The sequence below is a fragment of the Eucyclogobius newberryi genome, unplaced genomic scaffold (genome assembly GCF_026437365.1).
Source record: "Eucyclogobius newberryi isolate DKJ021-1_F unplaced genomic scaffold, fEucNew1.0.hap1 SCAF_142, whole genome shotgun sequence".
Classification (NCBI taxonomy): Eukaryota; Metazoa; Chordata; class Actinopteri; order Gobiiformes; family Gobiidae; genus Eucyclogobius; species Eucyclogobius newberryi.
In genome coordinates this window covers 12,657-40,216 of record NW_027315771.1, presented here as the reverse complement: position 1 = coordinate 40,216, position 27,560 = coordinate 12,657, and the positions used below count along the sequence as shown (strand labels likewise).

At 43.1% G+C, this 27,560-nt stretch overlaps 4 non-coding genes across 4 annotated transcripts; all 4 read left to right on the top strand.

Moving 5' to 3' along the window:
* Window positions 1–8,584: 8,584 nt before the first annotated feature.
* On the top strand, window positions 8,585–8,658 carry trnan-auu (transfer RNA asparagine (anticodon AUU)). Its single transcript has one exon. It is a non-coding gene; the product is annotated as a tRNA-Asn (tRNA).
* Window positions 8,659–15,847: 7,189 nt separating this feature from the next.
* On the top strand, window positions 15,848–15,921 carry trnan-guu (transfer RNA asparagine (anticodon GUU)). Its single transcript has one exon. It is a non-coding gene; the product is annotated as a tRNA-Asn (tRNA).
* A 2,345-nt stretch (window positions 15,922–18,266) lies between these two features.
* Window positions 18,267–18,340, top strand: trnan-guu (transfer RNA asparagine (anticodon GUU)). Its single transcript has one exon. It is a non-coding gene; the product is annotated as a tRNA-Asn (tRNA).
* Window positions 18,341–26,478: 8,138 nt separating this feature from the next.
* Window positions 26,479–26,552, top strand: trnan-guu (transfer RNA asparagine (anticodon GUU)). The gene has a single exon. It is a non-coding gene; the product is annotated as a tRNA-Asn (tRNA).
* Window positions 26,553–27,560: the final 1,008 nt, after the last annotated feature.

Sequence of the window (27,560 nt, the reverse complement as noted above, 5' to 3'; positions counted from 1 at the left end):
ACCACAGAATCCCAGTGTGCTATAGGCTGGCCACTGCTTGGTAGGAGTTTCCCGTACGTGAGTGACTGTTCCTTCCTTCCTTCACGCCCCGCTCAACCTCGTCTTCTTCTAAAGAGCTTGGCGCTGTCCTCAGAAGCTTTGGTCTTACTCCGCACCTGAGTGGCCCCACCAAGGGCAAAGGGCACACTCTGGACCTGCTAATGACAAAGCGGGTTAACATTTCAAATTACAGTGTGGTAAATGTTACTTTGTCTGATGGTTTCTGTATTTCTCCAGGTGCAATGAGTTTGCAGTCTTCTTTGCAAGACTCAGTTCAGAACATTAAAAATACCATTATTTGCAGATAACAAGCACGCAGCCAGCTAGACAACTGGAGTTAACCCATTTTGCATTTTTGGCTGACAAAACTGTCCAAGAGATCACCACAAGTCTGAGTTCCACTACATGCTGCCTTTATGCATTGCCTACCAGATTTTTAAAGTCTACGGTGAGCAGTCTGTTGGCTCCAATCACTCAAAAAGTCAACATGTCGCTTGGATCTGGAATATTCCCAAGAGCCTTAAAACTGCGGTCATTAAGCCTCTCTTAAAGAAGAGCAGTCTTGATGCCACAGTGCTAAATAATTACCGGCCCATCTCAAACCTACTACTACTACTCAGTTGTCCATTATTTTATTTTTTTTATCTTTTATTATCAAAAACATCTTACAAGTATTTACATATATTTACATAATTGTACAGACAAACATCGCACACAAGTGCAAGGGAATGGGATACACAAGGGCAGGGGGAGAAGAGACAAAAAATTACAGAAAATCAAACACACAATCATTCTTCAAACTTTCTTCAGTGATGGGGGGTGATGCCGTGGATGGGGGGGTGATGCCGGGGTCAGAAGATGATGTCCAGGTTTCCAGAGGGTATAAGGTGGATCAGGGTGTTGTGGGGGACGAGGTGGGTGATGAACCGGTGCTCTGCTGCCATATGGAGGTCTCGGAGGTGTGCGGCCAAGAGTCCTTTGAAGATGGGCCAAGGTTCTGCTGTTTTATTGTCACGGAGATGGATGTTCCTGTTGAGATATAATGTATACTGGGCTATGGAGAGGGTTACAGTTGTCCATTCAGGCGTGCAAATTATTTACAATGACAGAAAATGCGCTGCTGTTACAAATTGGAATAAGAGATGGAAAAGTATCCCTGCACACACAGATTAACTGCACTCTTTTCACTTTTTGATTCTCAGTTTGTTGGCAAGGAATGACTGACGTAGACCCATTTTGGATGAAAACCGTGTTTTGCGTTTGTGGAAATGAGCATCACGCAAGGATGTATGGGCTCTGTGGCGCAATGGATAGCGCATTGGACTTCTAGACATTAGTTGCAAGGGCTTTCAAAGGTTGTGGGTTGAGTCCCACCAGAGTCGCTAATGGTGAGAGCTCAGAAGGCAAGAAGAAAGAGGAAAAACATGTCCGAAATGCCCTCTCAGCCTGTGGTTACCCCACTTGGGCTCTCAACAGAGTGAAGAGAACCATGAAGCAGGACAAAAGGGAAACTGAACAGAGAAGGAAGGGTGTTTCTATCCCTTATGTCTCTGGCCTGTCGGAAAAACTGCAGAGAATTTTTAGACAACACGAAGTCCCTGTTTATTTTAAACCAGGAAACACTTTAAGACAAAAACTGGTTCATCCCAAGGACAAGTTGCCGACTCAAAAACAGAGCAATGTAGTTTATTCGATCCAATGCAGTGAAGAAAGCTGTAAAGAACGGTACATAAGTGAGACAAAACAGCCTCTACACAAGAGGCTTTATCAGCACAGAAGAAATACAAGTTCAGGACCACAGAGCGCCGTGCATCTCCATCTTGAAGCCTCTAATCACTCGTTTGAAGACGGTGAGGTGAAGGTTTTAAGCAGGGAGAAAAGATGGTTTGAAAGAGGAGTCAAGGAGGCTATTTTTGTTAAAAAAGAAAAACCTTCTTTAAACAGAAATGGAGGGCTAAGATTTAATCTTCCTGTTATTTATAATGGGATACTGAACCCCTGGAAAGGTAGAGGACCAGGACCAGGACATTTAGATGCTAATCAGGTACTCAGGGTGGTTGAGCCAGGGTCTCACAAAGACAAAGAGGATTCTAATAGCCCATTAAAATTCTGAATAGGCTAGCTCGGTAGATACAGGGGGGGAGTTTCTGTTGAAACAAACAACTCTTTCTTACTTCAGGAAGGCTCCTCCCAATGGGCGGGTCTTACCACAGAACAGTATTAATATCGGAGTTCTCGATCTAAATTCTTTTATTGACAATGACTCTTGGATGAGAGTCGAAACGTCTATTTTTTCAAACTGAGTCCAGATGACTACAACTGAAGCTTTTTCTACAATGGTGAGAGAACATTTTTGTTTTTTACAATGGAACGTCTGCGCGCTTTACTATCTGATAAAAGGCACTGCTGAACAAGGTTTATTGCCAAGTGTGCTTGAAAAAGTAAGCAAATACATCGGCATTATGTCAAATAACATTATCTTGCAATTTTTCCTCAATATCCAGATTAACTGCAGTATATTGAGTGCGCAATAAATTGGCGAGAGTCGATTGATTGAAAGACTTCCAGTTTTTTTTATAGCTACATTGGTACAGGGGATTTAGCTCAACGGTAGAAAGATTGATGCCCTCGCTCTCCATTAAACAACGTTGATTGGACAGGGGCTGAACTTTCAAATGTTGCTGGCTCGCTTTCAAAAAAAAAAGATGTTGCGGCTTGTCGAGTCGCAAATATTTTATTGACTGAGCTGGATGTCTCTGTGGCGCAATTGGCCAGCGCGCTCGGCTGTTAACCGGGAGGTTGGTGGTTCGAGCCCACCCAGGGGCGACAAGCTATTTTGGAAGAGCTATCGCAGGCAAAATCCATGAGGTAACATTGTTTGCTGAATATCTACCTGAAACAGGTTGGAGTAACATTTTAGAGGCGCTGTGGCTTAGTTGGTCAAAGTGCCTGTCTAGTAAATCCCAGCAGTGCTTTCATGATAGCCTTTCAAGCAAATCAGTTGTTTACATGTACAGAAAAACATATCACCCGAAAGAGCTATTTTGCAATTATAGATTGAACAGTATCCCTGAATAAACAGAGTAAATGCACTCTTTTCACTCCTTGTTTCTCAGTTTGATGGTAAGGAATGATTGATGTAGACCGTTTTCGGATGACTGTTTTCTTTTGTGAAAAAGGGGAATCAGACAAAAGTTGCAAAGGCATTCAAAGGCTGTGAGTTCGAGACCCACCAGAGTCACTGTTGTAACCCCTGTTATCTACATTGGTAAATAGGAAAGCCTGCTTGTGTTATTAACTGATGAAAGGAACTGCTAAACTTGGTTCAATTACCACAGAATCCCAGTGTGCTATAGGCTGGCCACTGCTTGGTAGGAGTTTCCCGTACGTGAGTGACTGTTCCTTCCTTCCTTCACGCCCCGCTCAACCTCGTCTTCTTCTAAAGAGCTTGGCGCTGTCCTCAGAAGCTTTGGTCTTACTCCGCACCTGAGTGGCCCCACCAAGGGCAAAGGGCACACTCTGGACCTGCTAATGACAAAGCGGGTTAACATTTCAAATTACAGTGTGGTAAATGTTACTTTGTCTGATGGTTTCTGTATTTCTCCAGGTGCAATGAGTTTGCAGTCTTCTTTGCAAGACTCAGTTCAGAACATTAAAAATACCATTATTTGCAGATAACAAGCACGCAGCCAGCTAGACAACTGGAGTTAACCCATTTTGCATTTTTGGCTGACAAAACTGTCCAAGAGATCACCACAAGTCTGAGTTCCACTACATGCTGCCTTTATGCATTGCCTACCAGATTTTTAAAGTCTACGGTGAGCAGTCTGTTGGCTCCAATCACTCAAAAAGTCAACATGTCGCTTGGATCTGGAATATTCCCAAGAGCCTTAAAACTGCGGTCATTAAGCCTCTCTTAAAGAAGAGCAGTCTTGATGCCACAGTGCTAAATAATTACCGGCCCATCTCAAACCTACTACTACTACTCAGTTGTCCATTATTTTATTTTTTTTATCTTTTATTATCAAAAACATCTTACAAGTATTTACATATATTTACATAATTGTACAGACAAACATCGCACACAAGTGCAAGGGAATGGGATACACAAGGGCAGGGGGAGAAGAGACAAAAAATTACAGAAAATCAAACACACAATCATTCTTCAAACTTTCTTCAGTGATGGGGGGTGATGCCGTGGATGGGGGGGTGATGCCGGGGTCAGAAGATGATGTCCAGGTTTCCAGAGGGTATAAGGTGGATCAGGGTGTTGTGGGGGATGAGGTGGGTGATGAACCGGTGCTCTGCTGCCATGTGGAGGTGTCGGAGGTGTGCGGCCAAGAGTCCTTTGAAGATGGGCCAAGGTTCTGCTGTTTTATTGTCACGGAGATGGATGTTCCTGTTGAGATATAATGTATACCGGGCTATGGAGAGGGTTACAGTTGTCCATTCAGGCGTGCAAATTATTTACAATGACAGAAAATGCGCTGCTGTTACAAATTGGAATAAGAGATGGAAAAGTATCCCTGCACACACAGATTAACTGCACTCTTTTCACTTTTTGATTCTCAGTTTGTTGGCAAGGAATGACTGACGTAGACCCATTTTGGATGAAAACCGTGTTTTGCGTTTGTGGAAATGAGCATCACGCAAGGATGTATGGGCTCTGTGGCGCAATGGATAGCGCATTGGACTTCTAGGCATTAGTTGCAAGGGCTTTCAAAGGTTGTGGGTTGAGTCCCACCAGAGTCGCTAATGGTGAGAGCTCAGAGGGCAAGAAGAAAGAGGAAAAACATGTCCGAAATACCCTCTCAGCCTGTGGTTACCCCACTTGGGCTCTCAACAGAGTGAAGAGAACCATGAAGCAGGACAAAAGGGAAACTGAACAGAGAAGGAAGGGTGTTTCTATCCCTTATGTCTCTGGCCTGTCGGAAAAACTGCAGAGAATTTTTAGACAACACGAAGTCCCTGTTTATTTTAAACCAGGAAACACTTTAAGACAAAAACTGGTTCATCCTAAGGACAAGTTGCCGACTCAAAAACAGAGCAATGTAGTTTATTCGATCCAATGCAGTGAAGAAAGCTGTAAAGAACGGTACATAAGTGAGACAAAACAGCCTCTACACAAGAGGCTTTATCAGCACAGAAGAAATACAAGTTCAGGACCACAGAGCGCCGTGCATCTCCATCTTGAAGCCTCTAATCACTCGTTTGAAGACGGTGAGGTGAAGGTTTTAAGCAGGGAGAAAAGATGGTTTGAAAGAGGAGTCAAGGAAGCTATTTTTGTTAAAAAAGAAAAACCTTCTTTAAACAGAAATGGAGGGCTAAGATTTAATCTTCCTGTTATTTATAATGGGATACTGAACCCCTGGAAAGGTAGAGGACCAGGACCAGGACATTTAGATGCTAATCAGGTACTCAGGGTGGTTGAGCCAGGGTCTCACAAAGACAAAGAGGATTCTAATAGCCCATTAAAATTCTGAATAGGCTAGCTCGGTAGATACAGGGGGGGGGAGTTTCTGTTGAAACAAACAACTCTTTCTTACTTCAGGAAGGCTCCTCCCAATGGGCGGGTCTTACCACAGAACAGTATTAATATCGGAGTTCTCGATCTAAATTCTTTTATTGACAATGACTCTTGGATGAGAGTCGAAACGTCTATTTTTTCAAACTGAGTCCAGATGACTACAACTGAAGCTTTTTCTACAATGGTGAGAGAACATTTTTGTTTTTTACAATGGAACGTCTGCGCGCTTTACTATCTGATAAAAGGCACTGCTGAACAAGGTTTATTGCCAAGTGTGCTTGAAAAAGTAAGCAAATACATCGGCATTATGTCAAATAACATTATCTTGCAATTTTTCCTCAATATCCAGATTAACTGCAGTATATTGAGTGCGCAATAAATTGGCGAGAGTCGATTGATTGAAAGACTTCCAGTTTTTTTTATAGCTACATTGGTACAGGGGATTTAGCTCAACGGTAGAAAGATTGATGCCCTCGCTCTCCATTAAACAACGTTGATTGGACAGGGGCTGAACTTTCAAATGTTGCTGGCTCGCTTTCAAAAAAAAAAGATGTTGCGGCTTGTCGAGTCGCAAATATTTTATTGACTGAGCTGGATGTCTCTGTGGCGCAATTGGCCAGCGCGCTCGGCTGTTAACCGGGAGGTTGGTGGTTCGAGCCCACCCAGGGGCGACAAGCTATTTTGGAAGAGCTATCGCAGGCAAAATCCATGAGGTAACATTGTTTGCTGAATATCTACCTGAAACAGGTTGGAGTAACATTTTAGAGGCGCTGTGGCTTAGTTGGTCAAAGTGCCTGTCTAGTAAATCCCAGCAGTGCTTTCATGATAGCCTTTCAAGCAAATCAGTTGTTTACATGTACAGAAAAACATATCACCCGAAAGAGCTATTTTGCAATTATAGATTGAACAGTATCCCTGAATAAACAGAGTAAATGCACTCTTTTCACTCCTTGTTTCTCAGTTTGATGGTAAGGAATGATTGATGTAGACCGTTTTCGGATGACTGTTTTCTTTTGTGAAAAAGGGGAATCAGACAAAAGTTGCAAAGGCATTCAAAGGCTGTGAGTTCGAGACCCACCAGAGTCACTGTTGTAACCCCTGTTATCTACATTGGTAAATAGGAAAGCCTGCTTGTGTTATTAACTGATGAAAGGAACTGCTAAACTTGGTTCAATTACCACAGAATCCCAGTGTGCTATAGGCTGGCCACTGCTTGGTAGGAGTTTCCCGTACGTGAGTGACTGTTCCTTCCTTCCTTCACGCCCCGCTCAACCTCGTCTTCTTCTAAAGAGCTTGGCGCTGTCCTCAGAAGCTTTGGTCTTACTCCGCACCTGAGTGGCCCCACCAAGGGCAAAGGGCACACTCTGGACCTGCTAATGACAAAGCGGGTTAACATTTCAAATTACAGTGTGGTAAATGTTACTTTGTCTGATGGTTTCTGTATTTCTCCAGGTGCAATGAGTTTGCAGTCTTCTTTGCAAGACTCAGTTCAGAACATTAAAAATACCATTATTTGCAGATAACAAGCACGCAGCCAGCTAGACAACTGGAGTTAACCCATTTTGCATTTTTGGCTGACAAAACTGTCCAAGAGATCACCACAAGTCTGAGTTCCACTACATGCTGCCTTTATGCATTGCCTACCAGATTTTTAAAGTCTACGGTGAGCAGTCTGTTGGCTCCAATCACTCAAAAAGTCAACATGTCGCTTGGATCTGGAATATTCCCAAGAGCCTTAAAACTGCGGTCATTAAGCCTCTCTTAAAGAAGAGCAGTCTTGATGCCACAGTGCTAAATAATTACCGGCCCATCTCAAACCTACTACTACTACTCAGTTGTCCATTATTTTATTTTTTTTATCTTTTATTATCAAAAACATCTTACAAGTATTTACATATATTTACATAATTGTACAGACAAACATCGCACACAAGTGCAAGGGAATGGGATACACAAGGGCAGGGGGAGAAGAGACAAAAAATTACAGAAAATCAAACACACAATCATTCTTCAAACTTTCTTCAGTGATGGGGGGTGATGCCGTGGATGGGGGGGGTGATGCCGGGGTCAGAAGATGATGTCCAGGTTTCCAGAGGGTATAAGGTGGATCAGGGTGTTGTGGGGGACGAGGTGGGTGATGAACCGGTGCTCTGCTGCCATATGGAGGTCTCGGAGGTGTGCGGCCAAGAGTCCTTTGAAGATGGGCCAAGGTTCTGCTGTTTTATTGTCACGGAGATGGATGTTCCTGTTGAGATATAATGTATACCGGGCTATGGAGAGGGTTACAGTTGTCCATTCAGGCGTGCAAATTATTTACAATGACAGAAAATGCGCTGCTGTTACAAATTGGAATAAGAGATGGAAAAGTATCCCTGCACACACAGATTAACTTCACTCTTTTCACTTTTTGATTCTCAGTTTGTTGGCAAGGAATGACTGACGTAGACCCATTTTGGATGAAAACCGTGTTTTGCGTTTGTGGAAATGAGCATCACGCAAGGATGTATGGGCTCTGTGGCGCAATGGATAGCGCATTGGACTTCTAGGCATTAGTTTCAAGGGCTTTCAAAGGTTGTGGGTTGAGTCCCACTAGAGTCGCTAATGGTGAGAGAACATTTTTGTTTTTTACAATGGAACGTCTGCGCGCTTTACTATCTGATAAAAGGCACTGCTGAACGAGGTTTATTGCCAAGTGTGCTTGAAAAAGTAAGCAAATACATCGGCATTATGTCAAATAACATTATCTTGCAATTTTTCCTCAATATCCAGATTAACTGCAGTATATTGAGTGCGCAATAAATTGGCGAGAGTCGATTGATTGAAAGACTTCCAGTTTTTTTTATAGCTACATTGGTACAGGGGATTTAGCTCAAAGGTAGAAAGATTGATGCCCTCGCTCTCCATTAAACACAGTTGATTGGACAGGGGCTGAACTTTCGAATTTTGCTGGCTCCCTTTAAAAAAAAAAAAGATGTTGCGGCTTGTCGAGTCGCAAATATTTTTTCAACTGGGCTGGATGTCTCTGTGGCGCAATTGGCCAGCGCGCTTGGCTATTAACCGGGAGGTTGGTGGTTCGAGCCCACCCAGGGACGACAAGCTATTTTGGAAGAGCTATCGCAGGCAAAATCCACAAAGTAACATTGTTTGCTGAATATCTACCTGAAACAGGTTGGAGTAAAATTTTAGAGGCGCTGTGGCTTAGTTGGTCAAAGTGCCTGTCTAGTAAATCCCAGCAGTGCTTTCATGATAGCCTTTCAAGCAAATCAGTTGTTTACATGTACAGAAAAACATATCACCCGAAAGAGCTATTTTGCAATTATAGATTGAACAGTATCCCTGAATAAACAGAGTAAATGCACTCTTTTCACTCCTTGTTTCTCAGTTTGATGGTAAGGAATGATTGATGTAGACCGTTTTCGGATGACTGTTTTCTTTTGTGAAAAAGGGGAATCAGACAAAAGTTGCAAAGGCATTCAAAGGCTGTGAGTTCGAGACCCACCAGAGTCACTGTTGTAACCCCTGTTATCTACATTGGTAAATAGGAAAGCCTGCTTGTGTTATTAACTGATGAAAGGAACTGCTAAACTTGGTTCAATTACCACAGAATCCCAGTGTGCTATAGGCTGGCCACTGCTTGGTAGGAGTTTCCCGTACTTGAGTGACTGTTCCTTCCTTCCTTCACGCCCCGCTCAACCTCGTCTTCTTCTAAAGAGCTTGGCGCTGTCCTCAGAAGCTTTGGTCTTACTCCGCACCTGAGTGGCCCCACCAAGGGCAAAGGGCACACTCTGGACCTGCTAATGACAAAGCGGGTTAACATTTCAAATTACAGTGTGGTAAATGTTACTTTGTCTGATGGTTTCTGTATTTCTCCAGGTGCAATGAGTTTGCAGTCTTCTTTGCAAGACTCAGTTCAGAACATTAAAAATACCATTATTTGCAGATAACAAGCACGCAGCCAGCTAGACAACTGGAGTTAACCCATTTTGCATTTTTGGCTGACAAAACTGTCCAAGAGATCACCACAAGTCTGAGTTCCACTACATGCTGCCTTTATGCATTGTCTACCAGATTTTTAAAGTCTACGGTGAGCAGTCTGTTGGCTCCAATCACTCAAAAAGTCAACATGTCGCTTGGATCTGGAATATTCCCAAGAGCCTTAAAACTGCGGTCATTAAGCCTCTCTTAAAGAAGAGCAGTCTTGATGCCACAGTGCTAAATAATTACCGGCCCATCTCAAACCTACTACTACTACTCAGTTGTCCATTATTTTATTTTTTTTATATTTTATTATCAAAAACATCTTACAAGTATTTACATATATTTACATAATTGTACAGACAAACATCACACACAAGTGCAAGGGAATGGGATACACAAGGGCAGGGGGAGAAGAGACAAAAAATTACAGAAAATCAAACACACAATCGTTCTTCAAACTTTCTTCAGTGATGGGGGGTGATGCCATGGATGGGGGGGGGTGATGCCGGGGTCAGAAGATGATGTCCAGGTTTCCAGAGGGTATAAGGTGGATCAGGGTGTTGTGGGGGATGAGGTGGGTGATGAACCGGTGCTCTGCTGCCATGTGGAGGTGTCGGAGGTGTGCGGCCAAGAGTCCTTTGAAGATGGGCCAAGGTTCTGCTGTTTTATTGTCACGGAGATGGATGTTCCTGTTGAGATATAATGTATACCGGGCTATGGAGAGGGTTACAGTTGTCCATTCAGGCGTGCAAATTATTTACAATGACAGAAAATGCGCTGCTGTTACAAATTGGAATAAGAGATGGAAAAGTATCCCTGCACACACAGATTAACTGCACTCTTTTCACTTTTTGATTCTCAGTTTGTTGGCAAGGAATGACTGACGTAGACCCATTTTGGATGAAAACCGTGTTTTGCGTTTGTGGAAATGAGCATCACGCAAGGATGTATGGGCTCTGTGGCGCAATGGATAGCGCATTGGACTTCTAGGCATTAGTTGCAAGGGCTTTCAAAGGTTGTGGGTTGAGTCCCACTAGAGTCGCTAATGGTGAGAGAACATTTTTGTTTTTTACAATGGAACGTCTGCGCGCTTTACTATCTGATAAAAGGCACTGCTGAACGAGGTTTATTGCCAAGTGTGCTTGAAAAAGTAAGCAAACACATCGGCATTATGTCAAATAACATTATCTTGCAATTTTTCCTCAATATCCAGATTAACTGCAGTATATTGAGTGCGCAATAAATTGGCGAGAGTCGATTGATTGAAAGACTTCCAGTTTTTTTTATAGCTACATTGGTACAGGGGATTTAGCTCAAAGGTAGAAAGATTGATGCCCTCGCTCTCCATTAAACACAGTTGATTGGACAGGGGCTGAACTTTCGAATGTTGCTGGCTCGCTTTAAAAAAAAAAAAATGTTGCGGCTTGTCGAGTCGCAAATATTTTTTCAACTGGGCTGGATGTCTCTGTGGCGCAATTGGCCAGCGCGCTCGGCTGTTAACCGGGAGGTTGGTGGTTTGAGCCCACCCAGGGACGACAAGCTATTTTGGAAGAGCTATCGCAGGCAAAATCCACAAGGTAACATTGTTTGCTGAATATCTACCTGAAACAGGTTGGAGTAACATTTTAGAGGCGCTGTGGCTTAGTTGGTCAAAGTGCCTGTCTAGTAAATCCCAGCAGTGCTTTCATGATAGCCTTTCAAGCAAATCAGTTGTTTACATGTACAGAAAAACATATCACCCGAAAGAGCTATTTTGCAATTATAGATTGAACAGTATCCCTGAATAAACAGAGTAAATGCACTCTTTTCACTCCTTGTTTCTCAGTTTGATGGTAAGGAATGATTGATGTAGACCGTTTTCGGATGACTGTTTTCTTTTGTGAAAAAGGGGAATCAGACAAAAGTTGCAAAGGCATTCAAAGGCTGTGAGTTCGAGACCCACCAGAGTCACTGTTGTAACCCCTGTTATCTACATTGGTAAATAGGAAAGCCTGCTTGTGTTATTAACTGATGAAAGGAACTGCTAAACTTGGTTCAATTACCACAGAATCCCAGTGTGCTATAGGGTGGCCACTGCTTGGTAGGAGTTTCCCGTACGTGAGTGACTGTTCCTTCCTTCCTTCACGCCCCGCTCAACCTCGTCTTCTTCTAAAGAGCTTGGCGCTGTCCTCAGAAGCTTTGGTCTTACTCCGCACCTGAGTGGCCCCACCAAGGGCAAAGGGCACACTCTGGACCTGCTAATGACAAAGCGGGTTAACATTTCAAATTACAGTGTGGTAAATGTTACTTTGTCTGATGGTTTCTGTATTTCTCCAGGTGCAATGAGTTTGCAGTCTTCTTTGCAAGACTCAGTTCAGAACATTAAAAATACCATTATTTGCAGATAACAAGCACGCAGCCAGCTAGACAACTGGAGTTAACCCATTTTGCATTTTTGGCTGACAAAACTGTCCAAGAGATCACCACAAGTCTGAGTTCCACTACATGCTGCCTTTATGCATTGTCTACCAGATTTTTAAAGTCTACGGTGAGCAGTCTGTTGGCTCCAATCACTCAAAAAGTCAACATGTCGCTTGGATCTGGAATATTCCCAAGAGCCTTAAAACTGCGGTCATTAAGCCTCTCTTAAAGAAGAGCAGTCTTGATGCCACAGTGCTAAATAATTACCGGCCCATCTCAAACCTACTACTACTACTCAGTTGTCCATTATTTTATTTTTTTTATATTTTATTATCAAAAACATCTTACAAGTATTTACATATATTTACATAATTGTACAGACAAACATCACACACAAGTGCAAGGGAATGGGATACACAAGGGCAGGGGGAGAAGAGACAAAAAATTACAGAAAATCAAACACACAATCGTTCTTCAAACTTTCTTCAGTGATGGGGGGTGATGCCATGGATGGGGGGGGGGTGATGCCGGGGTCAGAAGATGATGTCCAGGTTTCCAGAGGGTATAAGGTGGATCAGGGTGTTGTGGGGGATGAGGTGGGTGATGAACCGGTGCTCTGCTGCCATGTGGAGGTGTCGGAGGTGTGCGGCCAAGAGTCCTTTGAAGATGGGCCAAGGTTCTGCTGTTTTATTGTCACGGAGATGGATGTTCCTGTTGAGATATAATGTATACCGGGCTATGGAGAGGGTTACAGTTGTCCATTCAGGCGTGCAAATTATTTACAATGACAGAAAATGCGCTGCTGTTACAAATTGGAATAAGAGATGGAAAAGTATCCCTGCACACACAGATTAACTGCACTCTTTTCACTTTTTGATTCTCAGTTTGTTGGCAAGGAATGACTGACGTAGACCCATTTTGGATGAAAACCGTGTTTTGCGTTTGTGGAAATGAGCATCACGCAAGGATGTATGGGCTCTGTGGCGCAATGGATAGCGCATTGGACTTCTAGGCATTAGTTGCAAGGGCTTTCAAAGGTTGTGGGTTGAGTCCCACTAGAGTCGCTAATGGTGAGAGAACATTTTTGTTTTTTACAATGGAACGTCTGCGCGCTTTACTATCTGATAAAAGGCACTGCTGAACGAGGTTTATTGCCAAGTGTGCTTGAAAAAGTAAGCAAACACATCGGCATTATGTCAAATAACATTATCTTGCAATTTTTCCTCAATATCCAGATTAACTGCAGTATATTGAGTGCGCAATAAATTGGCGAGAGTCGATTGATTGAAAGACTTCCAGTTTTTTTTATAGCTACATTGGTACAGGGGATTTAGCTCAAAGGTAGAAAGATTGATGCCCTCGCTCTCCATTAAACACAGTTGATTGGACAGGGGCTGAACTTTCGAATGTTGCTGGCTCGCTTTAAAAAAAAAAAAATGTTGCGGCTTGTCGAGTCGCAAATATTTTTTCAACTGGGCTGGATGTCTCTGTGGCGCAATTGGCCAGCGCGCTCGGCTGTTAACCGGGAGGTTGGTGGTTTGAGCCCACCCAGGGACGACAAGCTATTTTGGAAGAGCTATCGCAGGCAAAATCCACAAGGTAACATTGTTTGCTGAATATCTACCTGAAACAGGTTGGAGTAACATTTTAGAGGCGCTGTGGCTTAGTTGGTCAAAGTGCCTGTCTAGTAAATCCCAGCAGTGCTTTCATGATAGCCTTTCAAGCAAATCAGTTGTTTACATGTACAGAAAAACATATCACCCGAAAGAGCTATTTTGCAATTATAGATTGAACAGTATCCCTGAATAAACAGAGTAAATGCACTCTTTTCACTCCTTGTTTCTCAGTTTGATGGTAAGGAATGATTGATGTAGACCGTTTTCGGATGACTGTTTTCTTTTGTGAAAAAGGGGAATCAGACAAAAGTTGCAAAGGCATTCAAAGGCTGTGAGTTCGAGACCCACCAGAGTCACTGTTGTAACCCCTGTTATCTACATTGGTAAATAGGAAAGCCTGCTTGTGTTATTAACTGATGAAAGGAACTGCTAAACTTGGTTCAATTACCACAGAATCCCAGTGTGCTATAGGGTGGCCACTGCTTGGTAGGAGTTTCCCGTACGTGAGTGACTGTTCCTTCCTTCCTTCACGCCCCGCTCAACCTCGTCTTCTTCTAAAGAGCTTGGCGCTGTCCTCAGAAGCTTTGGTCTTACTCCGCACCTGAGTGGCCCCACCAAGGGCAAAGGGCACACTCTGGACCTGCTAATGACAAAGCGGGTTAACATTTCAAATTACAGTGTGGTAAATGTTACTTTGTCTGATGGTTTCTGTATTTCTCCAGGTGCAATGAGTTTGCAGTCTTCTTTGCAAGACTCAGTTCAGAACATTAAAAATACCATTATTTGCAGATAACAAGCACGCAGCCAGCTAGACAACTGGAGTTAACCCATTTTGCATTTTTGGCTGACAAAACTGTCCAAGAGATCACCACAAGTCTGAGTTCCACTACATGCTGCCTTTATGCATTGTCTACCAGATTTTTAAAGTCTACGGTGAGCAGTCTGTTGGCTCCAATCACTCAAAAAGTCAACATGTCGCTTGGATCTGGAATATTCCCAAGAGCCTTAAAACTGCGGTCATTAAGCCTCTCTTAAAGAAGAGCAGTCTTGATGCCACAGTGCTAAATAATTACCGGCCCATCTCAAACCTACTACTACTACTCAGTTGTCCATTATTTTATTTTTTTTATATTTTATTATCAAAAACATCTTACAAGTATTTACATATATTTACATAATTGTACAGACAAACATCACACACAAGTGCAAGGGAATGGGATACACAAGGGCAGGGGGAGAAGAGACAAAAAATTACAGAAAATCAAACACACAATCGTTCTTCAAACTTTCTTCAGTGATGGGGGGTGATGCCGTGGATGGGGGGGGTGATGCCGGGGTCAGAAGATGATGTCCAGGTTTCCAGAGGGTATAAGGTGGATCAGGGTGTTGTGGGGGATGAGGTGGGTGATGAACCGGTGCTCTGCTGCCATGTGGAGGTGTCGGAGGTGTGCGGCCAAGAGTCCTTTGAAGATGGGCCAAGGTTCTGCTGTTTTATTGTCACGGAGATGGATGTTCCTGTTGAGATATAATGTATACCGGGCTATGGAGAGGGTTACAGTTGTCCATTCAGGCGTGCAAATTATTTACAATGACAGAAAATGCGCTGCTGTTACAAATTGGAATAAGAGATGGAAAAGTATCCCTGCACACACAGATTAACTGCACTCTTTTCACTTTTTGATTCTCAGTTTGTTGGCAAGGAATGACTGACGTAGACCCATTTTGGATGAAAACCGTGTTTTGCGTTTGTGGAAATGAGCATCACGCAAGGATGTATGGGCTCTGTGGCGCAATGGATAGCGCATTGGACTTCTAGGCATTAGTTGCAAGGGCTTTCAAAGGTTGTGGGTTGAGTCCCACTAGAGTCGCTAATGGTGAGAGAACATTTTTGTTTTTTACAATGGAACGTCTGCGCGCTTTACTATCTGATAAAAGGCACTGCTGAACGAGGTTTATTGCCAAGTGTGCTTGAAAAAGTAAGCAAATACATCGGCATTATGTCAAATAACATTATCTTGCAATTTTTCCTCAATATCCAGATTAACTGCAGTATATTGAGTGCGCAATAAATTGGCGAGAGTCGATTGATTGAAAGACTTCCAGTTTTTTTTATAGCTACATTGGTACAGGGGATTTAGCTCAAAGGTAGAAAGATTGATGCCCTCGCTCTCCATTAAACACAGTTGATTGGACAGGGGCTGAACTTTCGAATGTTGCTGGCTCGCTTTAAAAAAAAAAAGATGTTGCGGCTTGTCGAGTCGCAAATATTTTTTCGTCTGGGCTGGATGTCTCTGTGGCGCAATTGGCCAGCGCGCTCGGCTGTTAACCGGGAGGTTGGTGGTTCGAGCCCACCCAGGGACGACAAGCTATTTTGGAAGAGCTATCGCAGGCAAAATCCACAAGGTAACATTGTTTGCTGAATATCTACCTGAAACAGGTTGGAGTAACATTTTAGAGGCGCTGTGGCTTAGTTGGTCAAAGTGCCTGTCTAGTAAATCCCAGCAGTGCTTTCATGATAGCCTTTCAAGCAAATCAGTTGTTTACATGTACAGAAAAACATATCACCCAAAAGAGCTATTTTGCAATTATAGATTGAACAGTATCCCTGAATAAACAGAGTAAATGCACTCTTTTCACTCCTTGTTTCTCAGTTTGATGGTAAGGAATGATTGATGTAGACCGTTTTCGGATGACTGTTTTCTTTTGTGAAAAAGGGGAATCAGACAAAAGTTGCAAAGGCATTCAAAGGCTGTGAGTTCGAGACCCACCAGAGTCACTGTTGTAACCCCTGTTATCTACATTGGTAAATAGGAAAGCCTGCTTGTGTTATTTACTGATGAAAGGAACTGCTAAACTTGGTTCAATTACCACAGAATCCCAGTGTGCTATAGGCTGGCCACTGCTTGGTAGGAGTTTCCCGTACGTGAGTGACTGTTCCTTCCTTCCTTCACGCCCCGCTCAACCTCGTCTTCTTCTAAAGAGCTTGGCGCTGTCCTCAGAAGCTTTGGTCTTACTCCGCACCTGAGTGGCCCCACCAAGGGCAAAGGGCACACTCTGGACCTGCTAATGACAAAGCGGGTTAACATTTCAAATTACAGTGTGGTAAATGTTACTTTGTCTGATGGTTTCTGTATTTCTCCAGGTGCAATGAGTTTGCAGTCTTCTTTGCAAGACTCAGTTCAGAACATTAAAAATACCATTATTTGCAGATAACAAGCACGCAGCCAGCTAGACAACTGGAGTTAACCCATTTTGCATTTTTGGCTGACAAAACTGTCCAAGAGATCACCACAAGTCTGAGTTCCACTACATGCTGCCTTTATGCATTGCCTACCAGATTTTTAAAGTCTACGGTGAGCAGTCTGTTGGCTCCAATCACTCAAAAAGTCAACATGTCGCTTGGATCTGGAATATTCCCAAGAGCCTTAAAACTGCGGTCATTAAGCCTCTCTTAAAGAAGAGCAGTCTTGATGCCACAGTGCTAAATAATTACCGGCCCATCTCAAACCTACTACTACTACTCAGTTGTCCATTATTTTATTTTTTTTATCTTTTATTATCAAAAACATCTTACAAGTATTTACATATATTTACATAATTGTACAGACAAACATCACACACAAGTGCAAGGGAATGGGATACACAAGGGCAGGGGGAGAAGAGACAAAAAATTACAGAAAATCAAACACACAATCATTCTTCAAACTTTCTTCAGTGATGGGGGGTGATGCCGTGGATGGGGGGGTGATGCCGGGGTCAGAAGATGATGTCCAGGTTTCCAGAGGGTATAAGGTGGATCAGGGTGTTGTGGGGGATGAGGTGGGTGATGAACCGGTGCTCTGCTGCCATGTGGAGGTGTCGGAGGTGTGCGGCCAAGAGTCCTTTGAAGATGGGCCAAGGTTCTGCTGTTTTATTGTCACGGAGATGGATGTTCCTGTTGAGATATAATGTATACCGGGCTATGGAGAGGGTTACAGTTGTCCATTCAGGCGTGCAAATTATTTACAATGACAGAAAATGCGCTGCTGTTACAAATTGGAATAAGAGATGGAAAAGTATCCCTGCACACACAGATTAACTGCACTCTTTTCACTTTTTGATTCTCAGTTTGTTGGCAAGGAATGACTGACGTAGACCCATTTTGGATGAAAACCGTGTTTTGCGTTTGTGGAAATGAGCATCACGCAAGGATGTATGGGCTCTGTGGCGCAATGGATAGCGCATTGGACTTCTAGGCATTAGTTGCAAGGGCTTTCAAAGGTTGTGGGTTGAGTCCCACTAGAGTCGCTAATGGTGAGAGAACATTTTTGTTTTTTACAATGGAACGTCTGCGCGCTTTACTATCTGATAAAAGGCACTGCTGAACGAGGTTTATTGCCAAGTGTGCTTGAAAAAGTAAGCAAATACATCGGCATTATGTCAAATAACATTATCTTGCAATTTTTCCTCAATATCCAGATTAACTGCAGTATATTGAGTGCGCAATAAATTGGCGAGAGTCGATTGATTGAAAGACTTCCAGTTTTTTTTATAGCTACATTGGTACAGGGGATTTAGCTCAAAGGTAGAAAGATTGATGCCCTCGCTCTCCATTAAACACAGTTGATTGGACAGGGGCTGAACTTTCGAATGTTGCTGGCTCGCTTTAAAAAAAAAAAGATGTTGCGGCTTGTCGAGTCGCAAATATTTTTTCGACCGGGCTGGATGTCTCTGTGGCGCAATTGGCCAGCGCGCTCGGCTGTTAACCGGGAGGTTGGTGGTTCGAGCCCACCCAGGGACGACAAGCTATTTTGGAAGAGCTATCGCAGGCAAAATCCACGAGGTAACATTGTTTGCTGAATATCTACCTGAAACAGGTTGGAGTAACATTTTAGAGGCGCTGTGGCTTAGTTGGTCAAAGTGCCTGTCTAGTAAATCCCAGCAGTGCTTTCATGATAGCCTTTCAAGCAAATCAGTTGTTTACATGTACAGAAAAACATATCACCCGAAAGAGCTATTTTGCAATTATAGATTGAACAGTATCCCTGAATAAACAGAGTAAATGCACTCTTTTCACTCCTTGTTTCTCAGTTTGATGGTAAGGAATGATTGATGTAGACTGTTTTCGGATGACTGTTTTCTTTTGTGAAAAAGGGGAATCAGACAAAAGTTGCAAAGGCATTCAAAGGCTGTGAGTTCGAGACCCACCAGAGTCACTGTTGTAACCCCTGTTATCTACATTGGTAAATAGGAAAGCCTGCTTGTGTTATTAACTGATGAAAGGAACTGCTAAACTTGGTTCAATTACCACAGAATCCCAGTGTGCTATAGGCTGGCCACTGCTTGGTAGGAGTTTCCCGTACGTGAGTGACTGTTCCTTCCTTCCTTCACGCCCCGCTCAACCTCGTCTTCTTCTAAAGAGCTTGGCGCTGTCCTCAGAAGCTTTGGTCTTACTCCGCACCTGAGTGGCCCCACCAAGGGCAAAGGGCACACTCTGGACCTGCTAATGACAAAGCGGGTTAACATTTCAAATTACAGTGTGGTAAATGTTACTTTGTCTGATGGTTTCTGTATTTCTCCAGGTGCAATGAGTTTGCAGTCTTCTTTGCAAGACTCAGTTCAGAACATTAAAAATACCATTATTTGCAGATAACAAGCACGCAGCCAGCTAGACAACTGGAGTTAACCCATTTTGCATTTTTGGCTGACAAAACTGTCCAAGAGATCACCACAAGTCTGAGTTCCACTACATGCTGCCTTTATGCATTGCCTACCAGATTTTTAAAGTCTACGGTGAGCAGTCTGTTGGCTCCAATCACTCAAAAAGTCAACATGTCGCTTGGATCTGGAATATTCCCAAGAGCCTTAAAACTGCGGTCATTAAGCCTCTCTTAAAGAAGAGCAGTCTTGATGCCACAGTGCTAAATAATTACCGGCCCATCTCAAACCTACTACTACTACTCAGTTGTCCATTATTTTATTTTTTTTTATCTTTTATTATCAAAAACATCTTACAAGTATTTACATATATTTACATAATTGTACAGACAAACATCACACACAAGTGCAAGGGAATGGGATACACAAGGGCAGGGGGAGAAGAGACAAAAAATTACAGAAAATCAAACACACAATCATTCTTCAAACTTTCTTCAGTGATGGGGGGTGATGCCGTGGATGGGGGGGTGATGCCGGGGTCAGAAGATGATGTCCAGGTTTCCAGAGGGTATAAGGTGGATCAGGGTGTTGTGGGGGATGAGGTGGGTGATGAACCGGTGCTCTGCTGCCATGTGGAGGTGTCGGAGGTGTGCGGCCAAGAGTCCTTTGAAGATGGGCCAAGGTTCTGCTGTTTTATTGTCACGGAGATGGATGTTCCTGTTGAGATATAATGTATACCGGGCTATGGAGAGGGTTACAGTTGTCCATTCAGGCGTGCAAATTATTTACAATGACAGAAAATGCGCTGCTGTTACAAATTGGAATAAGAGATGGAAAAGTATCCCTGCACACACAGATTAACTGCACTCTTTTCACTTTTTGATTCTCAGTTTGTTGGCAAGGAATGACTGACGTAGACCCATTTTGGATGAAAACCGTGTTTTGCGTTTGTGGAAATGAGCATCACGCAAGGATGTATGGGCTCTGTGGCGCAATGGATAGCGCATTGGACTTCTAGGCATTAGTTGCAAGGGCTTTCAAAGGTTGTGGGTTGAGTCCCACTAGAGTCGCTAATGGTGAGAGAACATTTTTGTTTTTTACAATGGAACGTCTGCGCGCTTTACTATCTGATAAAAGGCACTGCTGAACGAGGTTTATTGCCAAGTGTGCTTGAAAAAGTAAGCAAATACATCGGCATTATGTCAAATAACATTATCTTGCAATTTTTCCTCAATATCCAGATTAACTGCAGTATATTGAGTGCGCAATAAATTGGCGTGAGTCGATTGATTGAAAGACTTCCAGTTTTTTTATAGCTACAATGGTACAGGGGATTTAGCTCAAAGGTAGAAAGATTGATGCCCTCGCTCTCCATTAAACACAGTTGATTGGACAGGGGCTGAACTTTCGAATGTTGCTGGCTCGCTTTAAAAAAAAAAAGATGTTGTGGCTTGTCGAGTCGCAAATATTTTTTCGACCGGGCTGGATGTCTCTGTGGCGCAATTGGCCAGCGCGCTCGGCTGTTAACCGGGAGGTTGGTGGTTCGAGCCCACCCAGGGACTACAAGCTATTTTGGAAGAGCTATCGCAGGCAAAATCCACGAGGTAACATTGTTTGCTGAATATCTACCTGAAACAGGTTGGAGTAACATTTTAGAGGCGCTGTGGCTTAGTTGGTCAAAGTGCCTGTCTAGTAAATCCCAGCAGTGCTTTCATGATAGCCTTTCAAGCAAATCAGTTGTTTACATGTACAGAAAAACATATCACCCGAAAGAGCTATTTTGCAATTATAGATTGAACAGTATCCCTGAATAAACAGAGTAAATGCACTCTTTTCACTCCTTGTTTCTCAGTTTGATGGTAAGGAATGATTGATGTAGACTGTTTTCGGATGACTGTTTTCTTTTGTGAAAAAGGGGAATCAGACAAAAGTTGCAAAGGCATTCAAAGGCTGTGAGTTCGAGACCCACCAGAGTCACTGTTGTAACCCCTGTTATCTACATTGGTAAATAGGAAAGCCTGCTTGTGTTATTAACTGATGAAAGGAACTGCTAAACTTGGTTCAATTACCACAGAATCCCAGTGTGCTATAGGCTGGCCACTGCTTGGTAGGAGTTTCCCGTACGTGAGTGACTGTTCCTTCCTTCCTTCACGCCCCGCTCAACCTCGTCTTCTTCTAAAGAGCTTGGCGCTGTCCTCAGAAGCTTTGGTCTTACTCCGCACCTGAGTGGCCCCACCAAGGGCAAAGGGCACACTCTGGACCTGCTAATGACAAAGCGGGTTAACATTTCAAATTACAGTGTGGTAAATGTTACTTTGTCTGATGGTTTCTGTATTTCTCCAGGTGCAATGAGTTTGCAGTCGTCTTTGCAAGACTCAGTTCAGAACATTAAAAATACCATTATTTGCAGATAACAAGCACGCAGCCAGCTAGACAACTGGAGTTAACCCATTTTGCATTTTTGGCTGACAAAACTGTCCAAGAGATCACCACAAGTCTGAGTTCCACTACATGCTGCCTTTATGCATTGTCTACCAGATTTTTAAAGTCTACGGTGAGCAGTCTGTTGGCTCCAATCACTCAAAAAGTCAACATGTCGCTTGGATCTGGAATATTCCCAAGAGCCTTAAAACTGCGGTCATTAAGCCTCTCTTAAAGAAGAGCAGTCTTGATGCCACAGTGCTAAATAATTACCGGCCCATCTCAAACCTACTACTACTACTCAGTTGTCCATTATTTTATTTTTTTTATCTTTTATTATCAAAAACATCTTACAAGTATTTACATATATTTACATAATTGTACAGACAAACATCACACACAAGTGCAAGGGAATGGGATACACAAGGGCAGGGGGAGAAGAGACAAAAAATTACAGAAAATCAAACACACAATCATTCTTCAAACTTTCTTCAGTGATGGGGGGTGATGCCGTGGATAGGGGGGTGATGCCGGGGTCAGAAGATGATGTCCAGGTTTCCAGAGGGTATAAGGTGGATCAGGGTGTTGTGGGGGACGAGGTGGGTGATGAACTGGTGCTCTGCTGCCATGTGGAGGTCTCGGAGGTGTGCGGCCAAGAGTCCTTTGAAGATGGGCCAAGGTTCTGCTGTTTTATTGTCACGGAGATGGATGTTCCTGTTGAGATATAATGTATACTGGGCTATGGAGAGGGTTACAGTTGTCCATTCAGGCGTGCAAATTATTTACAATGACAGAAAATGCGCTGCTGTTACAAATTGGAATAAGAGATGGAAAAGTATCCCTGCACACACAGATTAACTGCACTCTTTTCACTTTTTGATTCTCAGTTTGTTGGCAAGGAATGACTGACGTAGACCCATTTTGGATGAAAACCGTGTTTTGCGTTTGTGGAAATGAGCATCACGCAAGGATGTATGGGCTCTGTGGCGCAATGGATAGCGCATTGGACTTCTAGGCATTAGTTGCAAGGGCTTTCAAAGGTTGTGGGTTGAGTCCCACCAGAGTCGCTAATGGTGAGAGCTCAGAGGGCAAGAAGAAAGAGGAAAAACATGTCCGAAATGCCCTCTCAGCCTGTGGTTACCCCACTTGGGCTCGCAACAGAGTGAAGAGAACCATGAAGCAGGACAAAAGGGAAACTGAACAGAGAAGGAAGGGTGTTTCTATCCCTTATGTCTCTGGCCTGTCGGAAAAACTGCAGAGAATTTTTAGACAACACAAAGTCCCTGTTTATTTTAAACCAGGAAACACTTTAAGACAAAAACTGGTTCATCCTAAGGACAAGTTGCCGACTCAAAAACAGAGCAATGTAGTTTATTCGATCCAATGCAGTAAAGAAAGCTGTAAAGAACGGTACATAAGTGAGACAAAACAGCCTCTACACAAGAGGCTTTATCAGCACAGAAGAAATACAAGTTCAGGACCACAGAGCGCCGTGCATCTCCATCTTGAAGCCTCTAATCACTCGTTTGAAGACGGTGAGGTGAAGGTTTTAAGCAGGGAGAAAAGATGGTTTGAAAGAGGAGTCAAGGAAGCTATTTTTGTTAAAAAAGAAAAACCTTCTTTAAACAGAAATGGAGGGCTAAGATTTAATCTTCCTGTTATTTATAATGGGATACTGAACCCCTGGAAAGGTAGAGGACCAGGACCAGGACATTTAGATGCTAATCAGGTACTCAGGGTGGTTGAGCCAGGGTCTCACAAAGACAAAGAGGATTCTAATAGCCCATTAAAATTCTGAATAGGCTAGCTCGGTAGATACAGGGGGGGAGTTTCTGTTGAAACAAACAACTCTTTCTTACTTCAGGAAGGCTCCTCCCAATGGGCGGGTCTTACCACAGAACAGTATTAATATCAGAGTTCTCGATCTAAATTCTTTTATTGACAATGACTCTTGGATGAGAGTCGAAACGTCTATTTTTTCAAACTGAGTCCAGATGACTACAACTGAAGCTTTTTCTACAATGGTGAGAGAACATTTTTGTTTTTTACAATGGAACGTCTGCGCGCTTTACTATCTGATAAAAGGCACTGCTGAACAAGGTTTATTGCCAAGTGTGCTTGAAAAAGTAAGCAAATACATCGGCATTATGTCAAATAACATTATCTTGCAATTTTTCCTCAATATCCAGATTAACTGCAGTATATTGAGTGCGCAATAAATTGGCGAGAGTCGATTGATTGAAAGACTTCCAGTTTTTTTTATAGCTACATTGGTACAGGGGATTTAGCTCAACGGTAGAAAGATTGATGCCCTCGCTCTCCATTAAACAACATTGATTGGACAGGGGCTGAACTTTCAAATGTTGCTGGCTCGCTTTAAAAAAAAAAAGATGTTGCGGCTTGTCGAGTCGCAAATATTTTATTGACTGGGCTGGATGTCTCTGTGGCGCAATTGGCCAGCGCGCTCGGCTGTTAACCGGGAGGTTGGTGGTTCGAGCCCACCCAGGGGCGACAAGCTATTTTGGAAGAGCTATCGCAGGCAAAATCCATGAGGTAACATTGTTTGCTGAATATCTACCTGAAACAGGTTGGAGTAACATTTTAGAGGCGCTGTGGCTTAGTTGGTCAAAGTGCCTGTCTAGTAAATCCCAGCAGTGCCTTCATGATAGCCTTTCAAGCAAATCAGTTGTTTACATGTACAGAAAAACATATCACCTGAAAGAGCTATTTTGCAATTATAGATTGAACAGTATCCCTGAATAAACAGAGTAAATGCACTCTTTGTTGTTTGTCCTTGTTTCTCAGTTTGATGGAAAGGAATGATTGATGTAGACCGTTTTCGGATGACTGTTTTGCTTTTGTGAAAAAGGGGAATCAGACAAAAGTTGCAAAGGCATTCAAAGGCTGTGAGTTCGAGACCCACCAGAGTCACTGTTGTAACCCCTGTTATCTACATTGGTAAATAGGAAAGCCTGCTTGTGTTATTAACTGATGAAAGGAACTGCTAAACTTGGTTCAATTACCACAGAATCCCAGTGTGCTATATGCTGGCCACTGCTTGGTAGGAGTTTCCCGTACGTGAGTGACTGTTCCTTCCTTCCTTCACGCCCCGCTCAACCTCGTCTTCTTCTAAAGAGCTTGGCGCTGTCCTCAGAAGCTTTGGTCTTACTCCGCACCTGAGTGGCCCCACCAAGGGCAAAGGGCACACTCTGGACCTGCTAATGACAAAGCGGGTTAACATTTCAAATTACAGTGTGGTAAATGTTACTTTGTCTGATGGTTTCTGTATTTCTCCAGGTGCAATGAGTTTGCAGTCTTCTTTGCAAGACTCAGTTCAGAACATTAAAAATACCATTATTTGCAGATAACAAGCACGCAGCCAGCTAGACAACTGGAGTTAACCCATTTTGCATTTTTGGCTGACAAAACTGTCCAAGAGATCACCACAAGTCTGAGTTCCACTACATGCTGCCTTTATGCATTGCCTACTAGATTTTTAAAGTCTACGGTGAGCAGTCTGTTGGCTCCAATCACTCAAAAAGTCAACATGTCGCTTGGATCTGGAATATTCCCAAGAGCCTTAAAACTGCGGTCATTAAGCCTCTCTTAAAGAAGAGCAGTCTTGATGCCACAGTGCTAAATAATTACCGGCCCATCTCAAACCTACTACTACTACTCAGTTGTCCATTATTTTATTTTTTTTATCTTTTATTATCAAAAACATCTTACAAATATTTACATATATTTACATAATTGTACAGACAAACATCACACACAAGTGCAAGGGAATGGGATACACAAGGGCAGGGGGAGAAGAGACAAAAAATTACAGAAAATCAAACACACAATCATTCTTCAAACTTTCTTCAGTGATGGGGGGTGATGCCGTGGATGGGGGGGTGATGCCGGGGTCAGAAGATGATGTCCAGGTTTCCAGAGGGTATAAGGTGGATCAGGGTGTTGTGGGGGATGAGGTGGGTGATGAACCGGTGCTCTGCTGCCATGTGGAGGTGTCGGAGGTGTGCGGCCAAGAGTCCTTTGAAGATGGGCCAAGGTTCTGCTGTTTTATTGTCACGGAGATGGATGTTCCTGTTGAGATATAATGTATACCGGGCTATGGAGAGGGTTACAGTTGTCCATTCAGGCGTGCAAATTATTTACAATGACAGAAAATGCGCTGCTGTTACAAATTGGAATAAGAGATGGAAAAGTATCCCTGCACACACAGATTAACTGCACTCTTTTCACTTTTTGATTCTCAGTTTGTTGGCAAGGAATGACTGACGTAGACCCATTTTGGATGAAAACCGTGTTTTGCGTTTGTGGAAATGAGCATCACGCAAGGATGTATGGGCTCTGTGGCGCAATGGATAGCGCATTGGACTTCTAGGCATTAGTTGCAAGGGCTTTCAAAGGTTGTGGGTTGAGTCCCACTAGAGTCGCTAATGGTGAGAGAACATTTTTGTTTTTTACAATGGAACGTCTGCGCGCTTTACTATCTGATAAAAGGCACTGCTGAACGAGGTTTATTGCCAAGTGTGCTTGAAAAAGTAAGCAAATACATCGGCATTATGTCAAATAACATTATCTTGCAATTTTTCCTCAATATCCAGATTAACTGCAGTATATTGAGTGCGCAATAAATTGGCGAGAGTCGATTGATTGAAAGACTTCCAGTTTTTTTTATAGCTACATTGGTACAGGGGATTTAGCTCAAAGGTAGAAAGATTGATGCCCTCGCTCTCCATTAAACACAGTTGATTGGACAGGGGCTGAACTTTCGAATGTTGCTGGCTCGCTTTAAAAAAAAAAGATGTTGCGGCTTGTTGAGTCGCAAATATTTTTTCGACTGGGCTGGATGTCTCTGTGGCGCAATTGGCCAGCGCGCTCGGCTGTTAACCGGGAGGTTGGTGGTTCGAGCCCACCCAGGGACGACAAGCTATTTTGGAAGAGCTATCGCAGGCAAAATCCACGAGGTAACATTGTTTGCTGAATATCTACCTGAAACAGGTTGGAGTAACATTTCAGAGGCGCTGTGGCTTAGTTGGTCAAAGTGCCTGTCTAGTAAATCCCAGCAGTGCTTTCATGATAGCCTTTCAAGCAAATCAGTTGTTTACATGTACAGAAAAACATATCACCCGAAAGAGCTATTTTGCAATTATAGATTGAACAGTATCCCTGAATAAACAGAGTAAATGCACTCTTTTCACTCCTTGTTTCTCAGTTTGATGGTAAGGAATGATTGATGTAGACTGTTTTCGGATGACTGTTTTCTTTTGTGAAAAAGGGGAATCAGACAAAAGTTGCAAAGGCATTCAAAGGCTGTGAGTTCGAGACCCACCAGAGTCACTGTTGTAACCCCTGTTATCTACATTGGTAAATAGGAAAGCCTGCTTGTGTTATTAACTGATGAAAGGAACTGCTAAACTTGGTTCAATTACCACAGAATCCCAGTGTGCTATAGGCTGGCCACTGCTTGGTAGGAGTTTCCCGTACGTGAGTGACTGTTCCTTCCTTCCTTCACGCCCCGCTCAACCTCGTCTTCTTCTAAAGAGCTTGGCGCTGTCCTCAGAAGCTTTGGTCTTACTCCGCACCTGAGTGGCCCCACCAAGGGCAAAGGGCACACTCTGGACCTGCTAATGACAAAGCGGGTTAACATTTCAAATTACAGTGTGGTAAATGTTACTTTGTCTGATGGTTTCTGTATTTCTCCAGGTGCAATGAGTTTGCAGTCGTCTTTGCAAGACTCAGTTCAGAACATTAAAAATACCATTATTTGCAGATAACAAGCACGCAGCCAGCTAGACAACTGGAGTTAACCCATTTTGCATTTTTGGCTGACAAAACTGTCCAAGAGATCACCACAAGTCTGAGTTCCACTACATGCTGCCTTTATGCATTGTCTACCAGATTTTTAAAGTCTACGGTGAGCAGTCTGTTGG